General features: G+C 33.9%; 2 long non-coding RNA genes across 5 annotated transcripts; both read left to right on the top strand.

Moving 5' to 3' along the window:
- Positions 1–624: 624 nt before the first annotated feature.
- Positions 625–3,497, top strand: LOC119632222. The gene is made up of 3 exons (XR_005246757.1): positions 625–1,286; positions 1,363–3,254; positions 3,318–3,497. It is a non-coding gene; the product is annotated as an uncharacterized LOC119632222 (long non-coding RNA).
- Positions 3,498–5,430: 1,933 nt separating this feature from the next.
- LOC119632357 lies at positions 5,431–11,693 on the top strand. Of its 4 annotated transcripts, XR_005246778.1 has the most exons (8): positions 5,431–5,759; positions 5,842–6,119; positions 9,607–9,826; positions 9,882–10,198; positions 10,267–10,536; positions 10,619–11,060; positions 11,255–11,458; positions 11,520–11,693. It is a non-coding gene; the product is annotated as an uncharacterized LOC119632357 (long non-coding RNA). The 4 variants fall into 4 exon arrangements; XR_005246776.1 differs by lacking the exons at positions 5,431–5,759; positions 5,842–6,119 and having other exon boundaries at positions 7,846–9,826; positions 9,893–10,198; XR_005246779.1 differs by lacking the exons at positions 5,431–5,759; positions 5,842–6,119 and having other exon boundaries at positions 7,846–9,826; positions 11,260–11,458.
- Positions 11,694–16,987: the final 5,294 nt, after the last annotated feature.

The following is a 16,987-nucleotide window of genomic DNA, read 5'->3' as shown; positions in this document are numbered from 1 at the left end:
CGTATGAATTTAAGTAAAATTTACTCAGCACACATTACAAGCACGGCATATGAATGATGTCCTCAGCAATATATGCTAACTATGCTCATTCGGCACATGTTTGCGGGGAAGTAACGCTGGGCGTATAAAAAAAAAAATTATCTGACCTAAAATAAATTGCATTATAAACACAAGTTGAAGGGATCAATAATTAAATTTTCGAGACCTCTCTAATGTTAAAAAATTGAATTGCGATGGACGTGGACACAGTTTTTACTACTACTACTACTACTACTACTACTACTACTACTTTCACTACTACTTTTACTACTGCCACTATCATTGTTACTATGTAAGTTCGGTATCGTCGGTATCGTCATTATCGTAATTAGCATCACCCTTAAAATGTAATCAATTAAGGAAGAAAGTAATCGCTGGTAAAAGTTTACAAATTATCACATCATCAAATAACTTTAAAGAAAAACCTAAAGTTAAGGAAACCGAACGTCAAAGAGATAAAATAGATAAAAAACAAAAAAGTCCACGCACAAACATAGACATATCCTTACACATACATACACTATACATGTATAGTAAATATATATATATATATATATATATATATATATATGGGGTTACACTACGGTACGGTAATAAACGTAAGTGGACTTTTATGTTTATTTTAATGCTAAATGCTTTGTTCATGTGCGTACGTCAGCTGATGTACCCAAAGGATAACTTGACTTAATTTAGTTTTAAAGGTAAAAAAAAAAAGGGTATAAAACACATACACTCATACATCTAAAGGGATACATTATACATTAGCTTTGGCACAAACAGGCATTTATCTATAATGGAAGATAAATTCTAACAGAGCACAGATGAACGAGTTTTTTTAAACACAGCAATTTACACATACATACAAACATATAAACGCACAACCAAACACAAAAAGCATTACCGTGTACCTGATGAGCGTAAGTGGGAAAAGAGGGAAAGGAAAAATGGAAATTTTAAAGAATTTTTTCTTGTTGTCATTTCTGTTCATTGTTGGGCTGATTGCAAGTTTAGTCAAACGACAAATTAATAGGGCAAAGAGAAGTTTGCGTGACCAAGAAATTTACTGATTAAGCAGAATAGCCAAAGAATTTAAAGGTCATAATAAAGTAATATAATAATAATATCAACGGTGTGCAAAGGATGTACAAACAACAACAACAACAACAAAAAAAACACTACGCATTATCATCAACAAGAGCAGTTTTTGCCCAGACACCAGGTTCACTTTCACCGGAAAAGCAGAGAAAGTAAGAAAAAGTTTTTAATGCGGCAGATGCTTGCAATACCTTGAATTAATTATTTATTTATTTATTTTTATTTTAGCCGACACGCAACATCCATGCAATGTTCTTACTTCTATTAATTAATTTCATATATTTTTATATGCACCGAATAGATAGATATATAAAGACGAAATGACGTTAATAATACTAATAATAATAATAACTAAGAGATATTAAGGCACTGACAAAACTATTGCTGCAAATATCTTTAATTGTATCAATTTTTCTTTTACAGTTAACGTCCATAAGAGCAAAGTATCGCTTAGAAAGAAATTTGCGAACGATAAGAGAAATATTATTAATTAACAACATTTTCAGGTTTTTCGTCCGCAAATTGTGTACTCTGAGTGACTATTATACAGAGCAACTTTATCGAATTGAATTAGTTTTCCTTCTTCATCGTGCATTGACGCTATTAATGATCCATAGTGATTGTGATGTTATCGTTTCCTTCCTCCAAAGCCTACACACAAATATGTCGACAGATAAATTCCCTCATAAGACCAAAATCTCAAAGTAAACCATTGAACGCGTACTTTGCATGAAAAATCTGGATTCTTTTCCGACTTCTGATGAAAGATTGCAATCAAAATTATAACCGATCCTCGATACCCCATTTAAGGAAGAGATCACATCGTTTAAATACTTCGTACACTTTGGTTGTGGCGCATCCGTACCAAAAGGTGCGGAGAGAAATGCATATGAACTTTTCTTAGATACAAAACCTTACATTTCTTCATTCCGCTAAACACTAATGAAAACTGTGTTCTGTAACTTATCGCCAATTCCCCAAATATAACCTAAACGGTAGCGCTGTTCGTTCTTTTTCCACCCACTGCCCAAACTGCTCTATAAAGATCACACAACTTTTATGTTCAATCTTTGCATTGATTTCCAAATTTGAATATGCGTAGCATGCCTTTTCGTTACACATCACGTAGAAAGCAGTCTGAACTTTCGTTGCTGCCTCTACGTGACACATTGATATGAATATCGTTGTGCGGATATATATATAACGTGCCGTACAACTTAATCAGTTTCTGAATCTTTATATTTTTGCCATACGATCTAAAGTTCGCAATTACTAACATGTTTTGAGATATTCGGCCCACTTTTTCGATCGCTGCCAATGCAACGGCATATTTTGAAAATTTCTCATAGGAAAAATATTTTGACAATTTCTCAATGAAAATCGCTGAGCAATAGCGTTTCCGGTAAATGCGTTAGAAATGTTTTGATCGAATGCGGCAATTTTTTGTCCCGCCTACCATACAAACGTACATACTACGCAAACGTAATTTTTTTTTATATGGAAAAGGTGTAACTTTCAATATTTCATAAAGAAAACTAATTGATTATAACCATTTGATATAAAAACTAACCATGTTAGTTGAAGTTTCGAGCCTCCTTCAATATGAGAGCTTCCACAAAAGGCATGCCTTTGAATATAAGTAATTTATAATTATTGGTATATTATCATGAAAATGATTTATTTATTAGGCAAAGTGGTGTAGAGTGTCTAATGGTCGCGCTTGCCAGGCAATAATGTTCTTACTTGTTTGTTTCCATTTCGTTTGCTAGTGAATAAATGGTTTAAACTAACAGTGTTCAGTCCACGGTTCAATCACGTTAAATACTCCATTTTTCAGTCGACTCGACTACATGTGCAATTTAACGTACAAAGTTAACTCAGTTAGCGTTCCTACAGTACGACATTCCGAGCAGGCGTAGATCATTTTTTCCTACACTAGAATTGCAACCTCACTATACAAAACCCAGTGAAGTTTTCGTGTCTTTTCTTACAAGATGTAGAAGACAATATGAGATTTCATTTATCGCACATACAGGCTATACGGTCTATATACCATCAGTGTCAATAACATGTCTAAAAGCAAAGCAAGGAGAAAAGTGAATCACGAATCTACCCTAACGGTAAATTTCGTCACTATTTCAATTAAATTTGAAGACGTTGCAGTGTAATCTTTTCTTTTTCAGCAATTTTTGATCGCTTTTTTTATACCTACCATCGAAGGATGGGGGATATACACACTTTATCAAAACGTTTGCAACGCCCAGAGAAAAGCTTCAACAACCCAACAAAGTATAAGAATCTTGATCAGCATCAAATTCTGAGTCGATTTAAGTATGACCGCCTGTTCGTCTATCCGATTGTCCGCCTGTGTAATGTTTGGTGTAAATATTCTCCTGGCGGCAAAAATTAAGCTATCGATTTCGAATTTGACTTAAACATTGGACACAGACTGGTATTGAAAATCGGTCGAAGGACAGTACAGTGCCTACAGTACTGTGTAACGTAAGGATACCTCTATATAATAAAATAAAAAATTTGTTTTTCTCTTGTTACTCATAAGCAGCAGCAGCATATAAATCCACAAAAATTTGAACGTACATTCCATGGACGATGCTTTAGAACCTTTATGAAAATTGAAACAATAGGCCACGCTTCCGCAAAAGTGTCTCATCATTGTAATATTTTTCAAAACTGTTATAAAACACGCAAGAGCATGCTTCAAAACCGCATAAATTCTTGGGCAGTTTCAAATTTGAAATGCGCATAAACATGTCCGTCTGTTCGTCCATTCATCTGTCTGTGTGTGCAACTGTGTAGTATTTGTGGTGAACATTCTCCTGTTAGCGAAAACAAAGCTATCGCCTAAAAATTTGCAAAAGAATTTGAAAGTGACTTGAATATTTCCAAGGAGACGCCCATGCGACAAAGCGTTTTTGGCGTTCTTTAACCTTTTTTGTCTTCTCCAGGATAACGGTGATGGGTATAAAGGATTCGGTCACAACAAAAATATAATTTTCGTACTTGTTTCTTTTTGGTCTTAATTGATTCTTTAAATGTATATTTTGGGTTCAAAAAGCCAACTTCTCGATTGTAATTACTACGTTAAGCTAGCCAGAGCTACAATTACTCAAAAGCTTTTCTTTTTACACGCATTCTCCGTGGTTGACCATATTCCTAGCATTTGTAATCCTCAGACGATTTGCTTCGATACGCTTACTTATTGAAGAGCGTAAAGTTTAGTTTATTTTTTATTTATTTATTTTTCTTTTCGTTAATTAAATTTAACTGATATTAAATATTTGAAATATAGATTTTTATATATATGGCGATTTTATATGATTGACCGATTTTTTCGAAAACCACAAATTTTTTTATATTAAAGCTTAAGAAAAATTCTACGCGTTTCACTAAGTATAGAATATTAGTTTCATGACTAATTTAGTAAAAAACTGCATGCAACCTTAAGTTGATGATCTAGAAAAACATTATTTCTAATTTTTTAATTATTTAAAAATATTTCGAATACTTCGAATAATGTACAAACATGTGTAAAAAATTTTTGCTCATATATTGATTTGATATTTCGTGAAATGACCCAATAAGTTCATGGCAGCAGGCTACCCATACTTCTTCGATGAGAAGAGTTGTGTTAATCGAATCCACAACCAATACATTGATTAAATATTGAATTTTTCGAAATTTCGCTTAGATGTATAAAATGCATATAGTTTGGCTACAAGTCTCGAATAGCTGCAAACCATAGTTCATACAAGTACTTCCCGCCACGCTCTAGATAAATATTGAATAATCTTATCAGATACCTGGTCGATTTCTTTTTGCCCAGAACGTAAGGATAGCCTTAGTTCAGTTAGACAATATTCAATAAGATAATAATAATATTCCCAGATATTGTCTTTTTTTGTTAGTTGTTGGTTATTCCAAGATGTTAGAAGACAACTGAAAAAATCCTATCATTATGAGAATGAGATCAACTTAGCTAAAGACCGAAGTAAAGCCAAAATTTGGCCGGAGGTAAGGGAACTGAAAATAAATTTTTAAGTAGATTTAAAAACAAACATCTTGTCAGCTGATGATGTTAAAATTTTCCAATCGAGAAAAGTACAATTTTCTATATTGACGTTAGTTGATTTTGAAAAGATGAAGAAAACTCGTTGTTGTAACAAAGTACATTAAAAATATGAACATTTTGTGCGCCAATACATCAAAGCGTATAACGATAAAACCTTTTTAATAAAATTTGTTAACAAAGTTCCCAAATTAATAATAAAAAGGGGAAGAAGAGAAAGAAAAAAAAAAAAAAAAAAGAAAGAAGCAGTTTAGACAAACAGCTCACGTACGGCACATATGTGGTTTTTGGCTAATTGTACAAAAATTTTACTCTACGTTTCCACACATGTATATATAAAGTCATTCTACATTCATTAATAGTTGAGCAAATTTAAAAGCAAAGGCATCTATCTATCTATGAAGCACATGTAGTGCAAACCGCACCAAATAGACGAACGATATCGATATTGTACAAGTGAAGGAAATCTGAAGCTTGCCGCCACTGAAAGGAAATAATCAATAATCGAAAATTACCACAAAATAAAATAAAGATATATGTATGTGTGTATACGTTTACTTCTTGTATATTATATATAATGTTGTTTCTATTGGTATTTTTGCATGTGCACGAATTGGAAGAGTATCTTGTTAGAAGCATTCTATCGATTACTAACGCACCTTCGCCATGGTATTTATTGAACTGTATTTCGTGAAAATGTGTGTGGAAGCTGCTGTGTAAAAGTGGGAACATTTCATTATGACGAAAATAAATATGAGGAACAAAATTTACAATAATAGTAACGAACTATATTTGTAGCACGTAAACACGTCAAAATATGTACGTAACCCCAGGTATGGAGAAAGCTAGAAAGTCTCTCAAAAAAACGCAACGAAAGTAGTTTTCAAAGCTTATATAGGTATGTATGTACTCAAAGTATTTGATATTCGTAAAAACAAAAAAAAAATAAAAAAAAAGGAAAACAAAAACACACCGTCTAATGCGGTTGAAATGTATAACGGTTGCAGTAAAATACAAGCAAGAATTTATATTCGCTTTAGGGCGATTCTTTGATACCCAGCACCGTGCCCATGAGCAACTAACAGTACGTTAGTTAACAAACTATTTCGTTAAATAGGAACGTGTCAGATGGTCGCTCTTGACGACTTTAATAACACTTTTTCTATATTGACTTAGTTTTAGAGATAATACCTTATATAGATGGCTAGATGTCATAATTGTGTTTTTGTTTTTGCTTTAAAGCCAATAGGCGAGGTACACTCGTTTTCTCAGCAAAATTTTAATCAAAAAAAAATCATGATCGTTGTTGATAGTCACGAATTTCAAGCTGATATGTGCTTTCGATTATAGGCTATACACTTTCGCCTGTTGCAGATAAAGATTTAGGCATATAGCGATCACTATCACTTAATTATCAGTTTCTCAAGGCCAGTTTTGCCGGCCTAATCAAGATTATATGCGTTATACGGAATCACAAATCTAGTATATCTCGCTAACATGATGGTGGGGTTAAAAGGAAAACAGAAAAAAGAAAAAAGAAAAAAACAACAACACCTGCCATCTAAGAAACATTCAACATTCTGTAAAGAAACCTGACGGTAAAGTCACCGAGAGGAGATAATGTAACGAAAAGCCGAAAACATATTACACACGCGTTGCAATACCAATGCATATGCGAAAAATCTACAATACGATTGCATGCGTTTATGTATATGTTTGGTGTGTTATTGTCTGTCTGCCCGTGTATCTGTGTGTATGTAAATGAGATTATGAAAATGTGAAAAGAGAGAATTTCGTGAAATGCAAAAATTTCTGCTGATAATTTAATCAAGAGAAAACATTTCGCATACAAGTATATTTTCCTGATAAAACTGAAATTTTTTCCTTAAGCAAGGAAAGAGAGAATTTACATTTTTTCTTTTATTTCTTTTTTGCCTTTTACTTGTTTTCTTACTGAAGATAAGACTTAATCCTTACGATTGAAATTCAATATTAAATTTTCTTTAGAATTTAGTTTAAATGAAAAGTAGTCTGTGGTCCGAGGCAAAGCTTGGTTATGCAATACTATAGATTATGTCAACGAATCCGATAAGTATTTATATTTTATCTGAGATGAAAACCACATTTTATAAATTTTCAGTATTTACTCAACGTTTGTTCGTTAAAACTTTGCTATCGTGGACGCCCTTCTATATCGAGCATTTGCCCCAGCTTCTAGCTTTCTTCCTCAATTTATTAGGCTCGAAATTTCACAGAGAAAATCATAGAGAAAGACAAACGATTGTCTATAGCTAAATAAATCATTTAAAAGTCATCATTTTTTATCGTAGCTGTATGAACGATGTTCCCCAAAACCATTGATGTCCCGTATTATTGTATCGGCTTAATAAATAGAAGGCGGATATTTTCTCCGTAAAAATGTATCTTATAGTTCATTCAGTCTTTCAGATATATGAAGACGGTGTATACGAATCGTTTCAGCGGCAATCAGGCTTTGACATCTAAATCAGATTATGCTTTCCTGATAGCTATGTAGCGTGCTTCACGACTTGTGAAAAATCCATGGCGAGCTTTTCTTCTCTAAATATTTTTATATAATATATTTGCTGTACCGCCGTTATATACACAGCCACGATATACTAAACCATAATAATACATCGCATGTTATTATGCAAATATTCTCCGACCATATTTCATTGCTATGTTATGAAAATTATGCTGATATTTTTCTAGTTTGCGTTGAAATATATTTCATCATGTGGTAGAGCGCCGTCTTTAATCGAAACAAAACCCCAATAATATGGGCTATCTCAGTTGATTTTGTTTAACTCGTTTATTTAATGGGCCCGAACGAAACGGCAACGCTGGTAAGTGAAGATAGATGTTGAAGTCCTTCCTATCAATAGACAACAGCGGAGATATAAATGTGGCTAAGTCCATCTCATTACATTATGCCCAACTCCGAAGCCCATCTTTTCATTTAAATAATGAAAAGAACGTTTAACTCGATTATTAAACCGATTGTGAATATGTGTTCGTCTACCAATTGCTGTAAAAGTGCATTTTTTATTATTGTGCGAGCATTGCTGACGACAATTATGGGTACATTAGAAAATTAAGGTCGGTGTTATTGTACTTTATGAAACACACAAACTATCGACAATCTATCCGTGTATAAATAGATGTAAGCAATTACGCGTTCAGCCGGCTTGCTTGCTCATATATCTCGTTACAAAGCAATTCCTTTTCCTTTCGTTCTTCTTTCCTTCTGCCTTTTCTATGCGGTCAGTCATGTATCAAACTCTTCGCATATGTATATATAAAAATGATGCTGCGTTCCGATATATCATCATTTTTTATATCATCGAACATGTGGTTGTATATGCAGACGTATGCATAAGTGCAATAAATACCGAAGGTATGCGTAAACATTTATTTACATCTACTGTAACGATGATTATGATTATGATTTACGGTTTATACTGATATGTACGCAAAACGTAACGGAAGAGAAGTTTGATTATATATGCGATTTAATCTTGATATTAACTACTAAACCTAACCGAAAATATATTTAAAATCAATTATTTTGAAATTAAGCAGAGTAATAAAAATATAAAAAAGAAACGATTTGCAAGAGCATTACAATAACTACTTGTTTTAAGGAATCCCATACACACAGTTACAACTGTTTAAATTTCGCGATTAACTTCTGCTTCTAATAAAACTGGGAGAGGGAACAGCAATTTAAATCTGTCAGTCCGTCCAAGCACATGCAAAAACTATGGACATTGTATGATATCTAAATTTGCGATAATCGGCGATATAATTAATCGAATATCTCGAATATCTTGTATAGACAGATATGGAATCCATATGGATTCTTGAGGCTCAAGATAAGTTTACGCGGGTATCTACATGGAAATTATTCGTCATACATTAACACTCATCAGATACAACTAATAACTTAATTCTTCCGCATAGAAGAGTCCACTAAGATTCGCTCTTCTAAACAATAACGCATCGACGAGTAGCATCGATCTCCAAAAAAAAAAATGTGTTCGGATAGAAAGGAAGAAAAGAGTAACGAATAATATTTATATATTAGATCTTCACATACTGATACATACATCATACTGAAAAATACATCAACATACGAAGTCGGTTCTACATAATTTCACTAAACTTAACATTATTTTATGAAACATTTATTATTGTTTTCATATTTTGTTTTTGTAATTATATTGTTGTTTTAATAATTATATATTTACAATGTGGCTGAGTAGTTTTCACACTAATTTCTTAGTAGTTGACGTTTTTATATACATTATGAAAAACATCTTGCGAGAGATCATACAAATTACAAACGTATTTGCTTGATCTAGCCTCATTGGATACACCTACCGTTTCATAGTGTGCTCCGGACAAGAAGACAAAGTTACCACTAATGTCTGGAATTAGCGAAAGTGATACCAAGAATGAGGGATGATATAGCGTTTTCGATCGATTTTTATACATCATCAGATAATATTTATTGAAACAAAGGAACCATTCCGTCGGAACGGTACAACGGAATAGATTAACTAATCATAGACACATTCAGAGGTACATTCTGCAGTCAACACATTATCGTAAATGTTTTAACTCAATTCACCTCAAGTTGATTCGCAGCCATCCAACGAGATATGCAGTCCAAATGGTTGTCAATGTTAGCTTGATGTATTTCAAAATTATCAATCCTCCCCGTAAATAAAATCTGCAAATCATCAGCAAATGCGTAAGCTGTACACGAAGCTAGGTTAACCATATTAAAGAAATCATTCATATACACGGTGAAGAGCAAAGAGCCAATGATCGAGCCCTGAGGTACACCACTGCGCACCTTTAACGACTCACGCTTGACAACACCCACAGATACAAATTGTAAACGATTCGAGAGATGGCATTCTATCAAAGCAATATCTGACTTCGAAAAATGTAAGTCGCGCAAGACCCTACGGATCAAATCAATCAAAGCCCTTAATTACTTAGTTATTGTACAACAGGTCCCCCCATTAGCATCATTCTTGTCACGTAAATACACCTTGTAAGCCAGATTATCCGGAGAAAGATGAAATTCTACTTCACTAAAACTAAACCAAGGCTTACAGTTGACAACAGTCTTATGTCTAACTTTGGGCATAATCTCATGAATGAAATCCAAATTAATGTTCAAAATATTGATCTGATCATCCACATCTGAAGTATTATACATACTATTTAACTCACATGCGGCAATTCTGGACCTCAGTGCCTGGATATGGCCAACCTAACAGGTATAGCCAGCATTATTTACCAGGGAACAAAATGTATTATTATTGCTTATGATATTACTGAAATTATTATTTGCATTCGTAGGAGGTAGCATTATAATAGCACAATACAAAATATTAGCAGAAAATCGAAATTCTAAGAAAAGAAAAGAGATCGCTTAACTTAAGCTTACGACTGGATAGAAAAACATTATCGAGCAAAGAGCAACACCAACAAGGTCAGAAAGTTTTCCTTTCAGGAAAATTGTTGAACAACTGTACTTGTATTGTCATTAAGCAATCATTCAACTGAGCTATCTTCGCCTTGGGGATGTTGGCGTTAATCAAGCTAAGCCTTATAATGATCTTCTTTTTCCGTAACGCACGGAAAATCGATACTAGTTTGCAGGAGTTGGATGATTATCCAAGTAAATACGTGAATGAATGCTGCCCTCGAAAACGTAGCTCAACATATTAGAAGGGTCTTTGACATATCCATTCATAACCGTATCGCGTACAAAATTTAATTAAAGTCTTCTTTTCAGTGGGTAAGTACCAGCAGTGCTGTAAGCCTGCGTACATCGCCTTAACTTTGCATCGCTCGTCAATTTTTAATGCAAACTGTTTCAAATTTTTAATACCAACTGGCAAGCGAATCAGTATAACATTAAACCTGTTCAAGCGACGAAGCTGCGCTCGGTGTTGTTGCTCCTTTTAACCAAAGATCTTGTTTCATTGCCAGTTCAGCAGCTAACGTCTCATTCCGCATCCCAGCAATGTTCGCACGAACTTGGTCGCCGTGCTTCAAAAGCCCGGCCCGCAATTCACTAATTTCCTGGAGACCATGATTAAACTGTTCCAGCATCTTTTTCTCTAGATTCATCAGACCGCTTTCCAAACACGATCTTCTACACAAAAAGATATCCATTGCAAAGAAAGCAAGACGGTAAGTATCGAATTAAGTTAACTCTCTTTCTTTCTTTTCGACTATAATTTCGATTTCGAAGATGCTTAACAAATTAGTTGCGTATAACGCGCATAGCCGTCAATCCAAAACATCATTTTAGTGCATTTGACGTTAATACGCATCAGATGAAATAAATAATTACGAGACGATATAAATAATCAAAATTTCTCTTGAATGTAATACGAATCGCGTTTAGTGATACGTTTGCTTTACAATACAAGTAAGTCTTATATAACTTATAAAAAAAAAAAAAAAAAATTGAAATCAGCTCCTGATTATAGCAAGAAAATGGGCGGTACGGACAAATACCACTGGACAATGGCCACAATTGCAACACCTTGGACGAAGAAGTGCTATAAGAAAATATATGTATAGCTTGTGAATGTCATCACCTCCTTCTTTACCTCCTACATGTTATACAAAAAGAAAAAAAAAAAGCAAAAAACTAATTGTTTATATTTATGAATTTTAGCATAATTTTTTAGCATTTCATTTATTTTGAATTGCGATAATTTTGGCGACAATGAATTATTAACTTTTTGCCTAATAGAAATTCACTTTACTTTGATTTTTCCGTAAAATTTATTATGCGACCATTTGTATTGAGTTTGACGCGCATACACGTGATCGCTTGACTTTAATCACCAAGTACGGGTAAGAAATTTCACAGCTAACTGGCTAAGGTATTGTTTTTACAGAAAGATCAAGCGTCTTTTATGACGATAAGAGTAAATGTATAAACTTAGTGAAGTCACTTGAGCATTGGAAACCTAAACCTAAAAGAAATGTTTACATTCCCAGCAGGGGGGATCTATCTTCGCACTATTGTATCTCTTTCGCGAATCTTTTTTCCCCTCAAATATATAGATTTTTTATTGTTTTATTTTTTTGTCATGATTAGGAAATTCAATGGAAATGGAAATCATTATAAATATTCGAAATTGTATATTTAGCATGCATTTGTAGTAGTCATGCGTACATTTATATGGATGTTCGCATATATACATGATTTACAATAATTGTCTGGCGTGTGCTTATAAACGAAAACGAACATTTAGCCTACACACAAACACACACAGACACACACACACACACATATACATATATATATATATATATATATATATACAAAGACATTTGGCAAAAGATTAAAAATGTTTTATTATTATATCAAAAACTCGCATAAAAGCATAAATTTTTGTATTTTATGCACTTATGTAAATATAAATATTTTATTAGTGAACATATGTCATATATAACACCATAAGTCGGTTATTTATGATTATAGGGCGTAAAGAGATTTTTGTGAGCAACAACGACAACGAAATGAACATTTGCAGCAACGAGCAATATTGAATGCAATTTTTTCCCATTGTAATTAAATTGATTATTTACAAATCTCTTCGTTCAACTTTGAAGAGGTCGCCTAAAACATTTAAAAGTGCACTAACGCATATACATAAACATTCGCATGTTAATCACCGTTTATTTTGCCTTGCAAAAAAAAAAAAAAAAGAAATGTGAAACAAATGTTTCGTTTTTATCGCAGGCAATAAGAGTTTATTTCCTTACGTAACCAATATAGAAAAAAAAAAAAAATGAAAAAAAAAAACTATTTTAGCATTTCATTAAATAATAATCGAAACTGGGGGTAAAAATTTGTGTCAAGTTTTTTTTGTCTCCAACTAAGTTCACGCAATAATACTGATCGTAGAGAGCCGTCACCCGATGTACTTAGATTGCGAAAAACACCTTTTAATTTCAAGATGTATAACAAGTTTTTCTTATTGCTTATAAGCTGATCATAGGATATTTTTTACGTCTTATACCGCCCGTGCCTGGCCACATTTTCAATTTGTCGGCTGTAACGAAGCGAGAAGAAAAAAAAATTATTACTTTATATACATTTATTAATGCACTTTTTTTAAGGGCAAAATAGTAGAAATCGCTTGTCACAAATAGTCCTGCTAGTAATACAGTTCAAATGTTTTTGTTATTGTAGCAGCAGTTAATTTATGTGCTGTGATAGTAGAATTTTTCTATTTTCCTTTTTTTTTCCAATTTTTTATTGTTATTTGTTGCAATTTATTAACTCACCGATAGATGGAGGAGAGCAATTAAAATAACAGAATTTTTAATAAATTACAAAGAAATATTTTATTATACAACCATTGTTATTATTTCTAAAAGCAATTGTAATAAATTGATACTTTACGTTCATTTCGAACGTACAAACATACATGAACGGCATAATACAAACGCAATTTTCCTCTCTCCTGATCCCCTTTCCTATTCCGGCCGAACGACTTGCATACAGAAAGCAAAGGAATGCCGGGGTAAAACAATCAATAGTAAATAAAAGTCGGTCGATCCAAAATTCAATCCCAGTCGTTGTGTCTATAATGAATAAGATACTCATCTAGAGGGAGACGTTCTTTGCTTTTTTTTTTTTTTTTTTTTTTTTGGTTAATTTGTGATATCCCCATGGATTTCCTTTTGTTTTGTTTTAATATTCCTTAATACTGTTTTTGGATTCAATCCTGAAATACCAACTTTTACGCACTTTTCCATGTGCATCTATCAGCTTGTATTTCACCAATAACACAAACGATCTTGGCAAATAAATTTAGCGAGAGTTCGTAATTTATTGAAATAAGCCAATGCATGCGTCAACCAACCCAATGTCAAAGTAAAAAGTCCAGTGATCTTTGCGGCAAGCTCACAGATACATTTTTGAAGATCATCCCCACCCATCATCGAACTTTCCTACCAGTAAATTGAATTTGTCACGAAAAGTATGCCATGTCGGACCATCGTTCAGCACCAAATTCAGTTAACATGCATCTCTAGCAATGCTCTTTGACGACAACTGCAATGCCATGTACGTGTTCAAAAATGATACTTTCTTCCCACAAACCGTGTCTGAGAGTTATGTTTGTACGTAAAAATCGTTTAGGAACATCAGATGTGTTTGCTTTAGACCAAAGGGACATCTAATCAAATCCGAACCTCGTCGCAAATGTACGCAATGAAACGCAATCGTGAGTTCATTATTTGGTTTGATCCATGTCTTAATAAAAAATGTGTTTTATTTGCCTCTACTTAAGGAACCAAAAGACAGATTACCCTATGCTAACTCAGAATTTATGATTTGTGAATTTCATAATTATCGCATTAGCTGAAGGGTAATTAAGACTAGTTTTACTAAAGACGCATTCCTTTCTCAATTTAAATGAAAGAAGTTTCAAAAATGTGTAGAAGACTACAGGTTGTCTGTAGTGGTGATTACTTTTTAAGCTTAGACATGCAACAGCAATGACTAGTCTTTATACCAGCACTTATTGCAGCGCAAAAAATTGCATTCTCCAACAATGAAAATGTCAAACTTTGCACCAAATAAAGAGCATTCGCTGATAGCTTTTGTTTTTAAAAAGAAAGTTTTTTTCGCATTGTTTGCTAACAATGGACGAAAAGTGAATCTGTTTTGAAAGCTCGAAGCGTATAAATTCACTAGTGAAAATGAACGAAAAACCAAGAAAGCAAGACGAACTCGTTCTTTTACGTGACATCCGCCTATTCATCCAGTTAGCCAAACCGATTCGCGACACATTAGCAGCGCTCAACTAAGAAATACCAGTCCATGCAGCTTGCTCATCAGGCTTGAGCCCTTCCCGCTATCCTTTTTGAGACAGCTACGGTAAATGTAGAAGTAACAACAGGCAATACTTCGCATAGTGAAGTACTTGGGTGTCGCACGTTGACAAAGCCTTAACTTGAAACCGTCACTTGACATAGCTGACCGAAAAGATGACTAGGAGTCGTCCTACCCGCCAACTTTTACTCAGTAAAACATGGGATATAAATCCAGAAATGATATAGTGGTTTTATACCACAACATTACTACCTACGCTAACCTATGCAGCTCTATCCTGATATCCTAAGGTTAGGCAAAAAACGGTCACGCTTAGCAGAATTCAGCGACTCGTATGCGTACGCATGACCGGGCTTATGAGAATATTCCTTTCGAATGTTTTAGTTGCGCTCTTAGGCATGATATCACTCTTTATAACTATACAAAGAGAGTCCTGCCTCAGCGCACTTAAATTGCCAAATATCGACAAACATAAACCAGGTAATCTCAAGTGGCGGCGACTCTATTATTAAAATATCAAACTACCGCAATGCCGGGGAAAATCTAGACGGAATGGTGGTGTCGCTGAGCCTGAAGTAACAACACAAAAATAATACTCTGATGGTTCAAAGTTGAAAACTGGCGAAGCTGACGAATGGCTGTTATAAGCGACCCGAGATTTCAAAAGGCCATACCTATGGAACATACTTCTTCAATATTTCAAGCAAAAATTAATGCATACTCTGCATGAACATCAGAATGTCCAAAAAGGCCATGCAGGAGAGAGCTAATCTGCATTTATTTGGACAGTCAAGTTGCTCAAAAGGCAACGAAAGGGGTTTGTGTTTGAGTGCGTTTAAACCCTGAACGAGGCAGGGAAGCACCATGGGGTGCAGAACACCGCCAAGATAAAAAATTTATGAAACCTTCCGGTACAGCTCACAAGCTTTCGAAATTGCGAAAGAGCGAAAAACGTGTTATAACTGGCTTCTACGCGGATCGTAACTATCTTAGGTACTACGCGATATTTATTGGTATCTTGGACACCGATACCTGCAGGAGGCGCAGCAAACGCCCCATGACATCCTGTGCGAACACGCCGCTACCAGCAGGATCAAATGTCATAGGCTTGACAAACAGTTTATAACGTCAAATGATCTATGCTTACATGGCATAATATCTCACGGTGAGGTCATCCCTTTTCTATTTTTATTTTTGAGGGTGGTTGTTGATACTGATCCCGTCTATTTGATTCTTTCGGTACTTTAACTTTTGAAAGGCTAATATTTTACAACATCATGGAGCATTACCAAGTCAGCAACACGATAACTTATAAAAAGTGTAATGACACCCAAAGAATCGACTACTTTTAAACCGTTAGTATATGTTTTATGAGCGACTGTACAAACTTCGACAGATTGCGGCTAAATTTCCTATAGGCCTACGCATTTTTAGGAAGAATTGAGTATCTCGGCTAACTTTGCCTTAAAAAAAACTTCACAATATCGGCAGTAAAATAACCGAAACTCATGCAGAATCATCCTAAATGACTACAGCCTAGCTTCATAGCTTCTTCGCCACTGTAATAATTTCTCTATTATGTTGGGTAAATAACAATGATGATAATGCGTCGCTTCTTGTTTGAAACTCAATGCAAGTTCAGTTAAAAGTCACATTTTCTGAAAACAGCGGAGTTTTATTTTTTTTAATTTTTATTATTCATTTGTAGTAAATATAAAAAAAAAAGAATTGATACAAGAATTCATGTAATAAAAAATAAAAATTTACAAGTTTAAATTTTCAATAAATTTTTGAAAAAATATTAGAAGTAAAGAAAACCAAGCAAAAATATCAAAGTGAAATGAAAAGATTAGTAA

Source organism: Glossina fuscipes, unplaced genomic scaffold, assembly GCF_014805625.2.
Source record: "Glossina fuscipes isolate IAEA_lab_2018 unplaced genomic scaffold, Yale_Gfus_2 1, whole genome shotgun sequence".
Taxonomy (NCBI): Eukaryota; Metazoa; Arthropoda; class Insecta; order Diptera; family Glossinidae; genus Glossina; species Glossina fuscipes.
The sequence above is the reverse complement of the archived record's forward strand: the minus strand, read 5'-3'. Positions and strand labels throughout refer to the sequence as shown.